Raw genomic sequence first — 8,257 nt, 5'->3', positions numbered from 1 at the left:
GAACAAGCCCAACTCTCTCAGCCTGTCCTCATAGGAGAGGTGCTCCAGCCCTCGAATCATTTTTGTAGCCCTCCTCTGGACCCGCTCCAACAGTTCCATGTCCTTCTTGTGCTGAGGGCCCCAGAGCTGGATGCAGTACTCCAGGTGCGGTCTCACCAGAGCAGAGTAGAGGGGCAGAATCACCTCCCTCCAGACTTGCTGAGGGTGCACTCGATCCCACTTTCTATGTCATTGATGAAGACATTAAACAGCACTGGTCCCAGTACAGACCCCTGAGGGACACCACTTGTCACTGATCTCCATCTGGACATTGAGCTGTTGACCACTACGCTCTGGATGCGACCAATCCAACCAATTCCTCATCCACCGAACAGTCCACCCATCAAATCCAGATCTCCCCAATTTAGAGAGAAGGATGTTGTGGGGGACCATGGCAAAGGCCTTACAGAAATCCAGATAGATGACATTCATCGCTCTTCCCTTGTCCACTGATATAGTCACCCCATCATAGAAGGCCACTAGGATGATCAGGCAGGACTTGCCCTTGGTGAAGCCATGAGCCATGCTGGCTGTCTCGAATCACCTCCCTGTCCTCCATATACCTTCTAGGAGGATCCGTTCCATGATCTTCCCAGGCACAGAGGTGAGGCTGACAGGTCAGCAGTTCCCAGGTGCCTCCTCTCTACCCTTTTTAAAAATGGGTGCAATTTCTGTTCTTCATAAAGTAGCACTAGCTGCCTTGCTGGTGCTTCCCATTGCTGCTGCGGTGACTGTGGCACGTCAAGATGAGGAGGTTCCCACCAGCCAGCCTGGGAGAAGACTCCATGTTGTGTATATCTGAGTAATGATCACTCACAGCTCAGCTTCCAGCTCACAGACTGTGTTTATTGATTTGCAGCAAAAGGAGTAGCTGGGGACCTGGGTTAAGAGCGGTCATGCTGCTTCTTGTCTTCATTACCCTGTGCTCACTGAGCTGCTCTTGCCATGGTGGGAAGGCAGAGGGGCATTTAAGAGTTCTCCATGCACATTTTGAGTTGTTTGGTGTGCAATCATCATGGACGAATTTCTGCTGTGCTCTCATAAAGCACGGCCTCTGAAAGCAGAGGGACTGTTGGATCTGAGATCCTACACCATGCTGGCCACTGCTCTCCCCTCGGGTGGGCCCGTGGGCAGAGGTCATCTCCACCTCAGCAAACTTCCTCGTAGGGACTTTGCACCACTGACTGCAGCGAGAGCACTACCCTCGCAGCAGCCTTTCCCCTGCCAGAGGCAGTGCGTATATCCATCTCCCCGCACAGCCCTGTGTTGCCAGGCTTGTGTTTCTCAGGTTAGGCATGTAAAGGTGAATGGCCTCCTTTTCAGCTCCCACAGAAGCCAAAATTTGGCCAGCTTCCCCCAGAAAGATGGGAGTGGGGTGCAAATAACGCTTCTCCATTTCCCACCTGCTTGGCCCTGCACCCTTGATGCTAGCTGTGGAGCGTGACCGCTTCCGCGGCGTGCACGCACAGCTGGGTGGCTCGGGTGGGTGTCTCTGCACAGAAGCACCCAGCGCTTCTTCGTCTGACACACAGAGCAATGGGCAGGTGGGTCCGTGGGAGGAGGAGACAGGGAGAGGTTCTTGCAGAGCCCTGACTCAGCGTCAGGTCCTAGCAAGGGCCCCAGTCAGCACCCTGCCTCGTCCCTGCCAAGAGGCATCTGGACAGGAGTGCCACTCCCTCCGTCTTGTCACCACCCGGCTACCACCTGCCTGTGCCGCTGGGTCACCCGTCTATGCCAGAATTTCTACTTTAGCCTCCCCCCACCCGATGATGTTGTGAAAAATCACGTTGGCACTTTCTGCAAGCTTGCAGATGCTTCCGGGCTGGATCCAAAGCTCCTCACTGTCACTCAGCAAAACCCAATTGATTCCAGCAGGATTGGGCCAGGCCTGTAGGAAGGGTGTAACTCCTTAAAAACACTGCAATGCCACTCAGCCACTTTCTGCACAGCCCTTTTGCAACATGAGGTCCCGTTTCACGCAGCAGCTATTACCTCCTCATGGCAGACCTGCTGACCGGATAAATAATTCCCCGTTCAGGCCGTGCCCACCCACCTCAGGCAGCAATGCTGCCCCAGCGCCGTGAGGACCAAAGTGCCCACGCTGACGTGCAGCTGTGGCCTCACAACCATTTTTGCTGTTTCCAGTGATTTTCTGGTGGCCACAGAAAAGAGTTTATTACTTAGAGAAGGAGGGGGAGAGCTCCCTAAAATGGTTTGGTGCTTAAGAAATCTGACAGCCCGTTTTCTCCGCTGGCTTGAATGTTGGGTAGCCATTTACTTGTGTATGAGCCCGTGAACCAGAGGAGCCTTGGGACGGCAAGATCAGTAAAGCAGGAAGGTTTTACAGCCTGCCGGCTCCTGACCTGCCATGACTCCCGATCTGGGGGAATCAGGCTGTTCTACTGCCCTCAGACCCAGGGGCAGAGCTAGCTATGGTCCTAACGGAGCATGCGGCGTGGTGCAGCCTTTCTGTATTATCAAAACCACCGTGGAATCCTGGCTAATCTGATTTCTCCTGATATCTTACACCACCACCCCCTTGTTATCTTTTACGTGATGCAATTCTCAGGCCAGCGACCCATCTCAGTGATGTCTTGGGGACTTCTGGGGAATTTAGGCAATTATTAAATAACAATGAAAACAATGACGACAACATCATATAAAGCATGATGATGACATCAAGAGAGAATTGGACTGTGCCCTTTGATGCTGCTTATGATATATGAAAAGCCTGGGAAGAAAAGCAGCTGGTGAACCCTGTGGCCCAGGTAAAATTCCCTGTATGACCCTGAGGCTGAAATTTGCAACAGTGAAAGCTGGAGTGACTCTGGCAGCTTTTAGCCTTGGTGACACAGGGGGAAGAATTTAATCCTGCTATTAGGGCTGACGGCTTGGGTTTAATCAAAACAGCTCCCAGGTAGGCACATAGTATGTGTTTAGCAGGGGATAATAAAAGCCAGGTTAAAAGCATCCAACGGAGCTTTAATAGGCTGTCTGGAAAAAATACCACGCTCACAGTTACTCAGTTTCCGGTTTCTTATCTGGTCAAAATTTAACTAATTCACCAGTCCCTGCAAAGTTTCCCAGTGCAGATAAGGCTCGAGCAGCGAGCAGGAGCGCTCATGTCTCGCACACTGCAGCTGGACAGATGGGGCTGAACCTGGCTCCGACCCCACGGTTCCTCAGCCAAAGGGAGTAGTAGTAGTAGTAGTAGTAGTAGTAGTAGTAGTAATAATAATAATAATAATTTGTATTATCACAGAATAAATGCAGCAAAAATTAGAATTCCCAGCAAATGCTTTAAACTCTGGGTTGAAGATTCAGTTCTACTTTGGCATCCCTGATAATTATTTATGTTCAAAGGGATATTTTCAGCAGAAGAGGCTGATAGAAGACAAAATCATCAGAACCCTTTGAGCCCACATTGGGGCTGTTGTGGTTTAACACCAGCCAGCAACCAAGCCCCACCCAGCTGCTCACTCGCTCCCCCCACAATGGGATGGGAGAGACAATCGGAAGGGTAAAAGTGAGAAAACTCATGAGTTGAGATAAAGACAATTTAGTAAGTAAGGCCAAAGCCACGTGCACAAGCAAAGCAAAGCAAGGAGTTCATTCAGTACTTCCCATGGGCAGGCAGGGGTTCAGCCATCTCCAGAAAAGCAGGGCTCCATCACACGTAACAGTGACTTGGGAAGAAAAATGTCATTGCTCTGAATGTCCTCCCCCTTCCTTCTTCTTCCCCCAGCTTTATGTGCTGAGCATGACATCCTATGGTATGGAATATCCCTTTGGTCAGTTGGGGTCAGCTGTCCTGGCTGTGCCCCCTCCCAGCTTCTTGTGCACGCCCAGCCTCCTTGCTGGTGGGGTGGGGTGAGGAGCAGAAAAGGCCTTGACTCTGTGTCAGCACTGCTCAGCAATAATTAAAGCATCCTTGTGTTTTCAGCACAGATCCAAAGCATAGCCCCATACTAACTGCTATGAAGAAAATTAACGCTATTCCAGCCAAAACCAAATAGATTCACCCTGTGTTCACAGAACCCCTGTGTTCACAGACATATGGGACTGATAACCTGGAACCACGCTGACTGTGTGATATTTCACAGGAATTAGGGATAAAAGGGGAATACTGCATAACTCAGGTTTCCCTCCTCACACTCAAGGGGGGTAACCTTGATCTCAAGATTATTTTTGTGTTTATCCACTGCTTACTGCAAAACATAAAGTGATGCTGGGGCTTCCTCCAGAGGGAGAGCCTGACCTGCCAACCTGCTGGACACACTTTTCCTCTCTGGCAGGAAGGCACCGGGTGTATTTAAGTGCCTGGAGGGCTGGGTGGCAGCTGGGGGGGGGTTTTCTTTATTGCAACTCTGAACGTAGGTGTCTGACATCTATTTAAATCCCATCAAGTACCTAAATAGTCTCTTGGAACTCATCCCAAAACCTGTCTAACCCCTTTATCACTGTGTAGGAAAACCTTGATTAGCAATCAAAGGTTTTGGCAGTCAAAGACATGGTACTCAGGAACCCAAGGGAGCTCTTCAGACCCGCCACTGCCTCTGGAGACTGACGAAAAGGACGATACAGCTGCACGACCCCAACCTGAAAGGGTCTTGCAACATCGCCTGTTCACACATGATTCACCAGCTCAATTTACTCCTCAGCAATCTAACTCTCACTCTTGTGTTTTTTTAACAGCTCTGGTATTTGTACAGCCTCCTGCACCAAAGAGCTGGGAGGCATTATCCAAATTTGCCACTGAAAAAACAGTGAAGAATAACCACCTATTCAACGTGATTAAAAAACAGCAGCAAACGCTTTTTTTCCTAATGGATCTGTTAAGAGGAAATGTTACTTTTTTCCACACACAAACCAAGCAAAAGAAGTAAATACCAGAAATGAGAGGTTGCACAGCCCAGTCTGCAAATCTGAAGCAGAATCAAGGTTTGAGTCCTCTCAGGTCAAGCAAAGCAAAAATCTCCAAGTCTTGGCTGGGTTTGGGAAAACCTAAGGATGTTTCTACATTAGCATTTTAACCGGGGACAGGAACATGTTGCTGAAGTGAATCCCCTGATTACCTCCACTCTGGTGTTTTGGTTCACACTGAGGAATCAGCCTGGGTCTGCATGATTCAATCCAATGATTCTGCATTGTATATTAAACCAGCAGCACCAGCAGCTGCTCTTAGAAGAAAGCAATCTGCTCGGGTTTTGGTAGGAAAAGCTCTGGGAGTGCCTTCCATGCCAAAGGAGCAGCTTCTGGGCTCCACACCCAGAGGGATGGTCTAACCTCAGGAAAGAGCGGTGAGAGTACACCACTCACAACCCATTCCTTGGGGTCCTAGGGTGTGGTATAGAAATATAATGCTTACCAGAAAGTGCTGGATTTCAGAAATTTGGCCAGTAGCTTTTAGGGCTTACTGCAGAGTATTTAGGCAACATTCCTCATATCTTCTTTTGCTCTCTGGAATTTCAAAGGGAGCACAAGTTCCTGAAGCCAGAGTGTGGCTGCAACTCTGTTACAGCCCATGTCAAATGAGGAAAAGGAAAAAGAAAAATTAATTTAGCTGGGTTTAGTGATCTTTCTGTGATTTTCACATCAGCAGGCAGTGCCATTACACTAGTGGGTAGTGCTGAAAGTGTACTGAGTGCCACAGAAAAGAAAAAAGAGATGCAAATCCAATTAAGCAGGCCAGCTGGAGCTGTGCATAGCTAAAAGGGCATGAACAGCCTTGTTTCTTATGCCAACGTTTCGTGTCTCTGAAGTTATAGACATGCATGTGTATTTTGCTGATTTACAGGCAAAATTCCTGTTCCCAGGATGTACAATAGGCTACACGACAACACAACATGTCTTGACACAAGGAAGAATGACTTCACCTGAGATTGCGGGTTGCAGTTTGGAAACAAAGTGTTTCAACAGAAATTGCAATCCCTGATGGGAACTGGAAACTCTGCACATTCTGATCTTGCCTGGAATTTCCTTGTAGCTTCACATAAATGCTGTCAATCAGAATAATTTCCAGTAGATTCTATCTCTTTTGAAATAATAGAAACTATTGCAATTGATTTATGAGCACCCTGGCCTGGCACTCTACCCATAACAATAAAATGCCTAGCGGTAAAATATCTTGTGTGGTTTAGGCCTGATTTATTTTACATCTTTTCCACAAGTTAGACACATACAGAGTTGCTGTAAGGTTGTTTTAATCCCATTTTTCTGTTGCCCAAACAAAGCTCCTTGCGCAACTCAGGCCATCAGCCAGCCTGTATCGTGCCAGCAGGGCCACTGTGCTCCCCGTGCCGGTGCTAAGAGGCAAGTGAGTCCCACTGTGAATGCCTCCTGGCAGTCTCATTTTGGCTTTGAACCCCGCAGTCCATGGGTCACCAAGACCTGAAATTTGCCTCTCTTCCCCTCCTCTCCATTTTCTCTGAAAGCCCAGCATGTTTGGGAGATGGCCTTTTCCTGCCCTTTACTTTTGAAAAAAACCCAACCAACTAGGCATCGCTATTTGCCAAGACAGCCCAACACCCAGTTCCCCTGTGCTGCCTTGACCAGGAAAGACATCCCAGTCCTTCACAGTGCCGTACTGGGAAGGGACTGCACACACAGGTGGGGACAAGAGGGAACCGAGGAGTAGACAGCAGAGCGACTGTGAGCCTGGGGCTGCCACTGGGATCAGTCAGAGCAGCATGGGACAAAAGTGAGTCTGCCAAAATGGGTTGGAAGTTACTCTGGGGCTCTCTTGGCAGGCACCCTAGTACAGCAATGGTCTCCCTCTTGAGCCAAGAGAGGGATCTGGTAAGGAAGTCCCAGCTAACACAGCACTGCATGTACTCAATGTGTGGGGTTTGGGCATTTCCTCTTGAGGGTGTCCCAAATCCCTCCAACCTCTCTTTCAAAATGTTACGCTATCATGTAGTCAAATAACAAAGCAAGAGATTTTTTTTCCCCCCATAGTCAATTTATCCTGCCACCTACCATTTACTCATTAAAAAGTCAGTTCATACAGGAACCACTCAGCAAGCAGGCACATTTTGGTGCTGAGAAAGAATCTCAAATAAGAGGGAGCTGCAATCTGTCAGAAATTTATTTCTTAAAGAAAGAAATTATATACAGACCCATTAAAATATGCCAGCAAGTCACCAGGTACCTGCTTAGCTGGAACCCTTGACTTTTAGCACAAGTACTGAGAGTACACGGGTAATGCAAACATTGCAAAAGACAGTGGGTGTCCACCTTTCCCTGCCTGAAGCAAATCCCTTTGTGGTGTACTTAAAGAAAGTGGAGAGCAGAGGCAGAAACACTCCTGACCCAAGGGGATTAATTTTTCTTTCTCTTGGGGTGCTGGTTGAAAGGGACACTTCTGTCTCTGCTTGGAGTTTTTGTAAACTTGAATGCATACATTGCTTAGGAACAATCTCAGTGGCATTTCTGAGGAGATGCTGCATGGTTCTCTGTCATTTCTTGGCATGATGGCTCTGTTTCTTCTGTGTCTACAAGGTCCCTTCCCACAGCTCTCTGCAATGGGCTCTGCTGGGACCTCTGCCATCAGCAGCATGATGATGAGCCAGGTGGAGGGATACTGGTACCTGGAACATTACCTTCCCTGGGGCCCCACCACCCTTTAGAGACAGAAATCAAGGACTCCTTCCTTATATTAATTTAGCAGTAATTATTGCTCCACTCCTGAATGAACTGGTCCCTTTGGCTTGGTCCAAGTCCAGCTGATTCAGTCTAAGTTCAGACTCGATAACCTCCTGAGCTCCTGTCCCTGGTTCTGTGCAGGTCAAACGCACCTGCAGCTGCACAGAAATCCTGGAGAGATCTTTCAGGGAACATCCTGGCAGTTTGCAGCTTATCTTTTCCTTTCACATCAGCCACTACAACTGTCTCCCCAAAGAGCTTGGAAGTCACCTTCCACTGTCTGAGTCAGGCGCAGGGAACAGCTTTTCTTCTCTCTGGGATTATTCTGCATGCCAGGGCCTTTGTGGTCCTCAACAAAAAGAAATGCAGAAGCAAGACAAGTTCTCATTTTTCCAGCCTGTGGCAGCTGCTGACAAAAAGATTGGGGAGAGTGACAGAGCTGGAAAGACACTGTCCTTCAGGCAAGGAAAAGTGTCTCTTAGGAAAGTCAGGACTGGGAAGCACAAATGCAAAGTTTGTAAAGATGTCAGGGAGAGCCTAAAATAGCAATCAGACAATTCAGACTACCAGGGAA

This window comes from Egretta garzetta, unplaced genomic scaffold, assembly GCF_000687185.1.
Source record: "Egretta garzetta isolate BGI_Z169 unplaced genomic scaffold, ASM68718v1 scaffold401, whole genome shotgun sequence".
Lineage (NCBI taxonomy): Eukaryota > Metazoa > Chordata > Aves > Pelecaniformes > Ardeidae > Egretta > Egretta garzetta.
Note: the sequence above shows the minus strand (reverse complement) of the source record.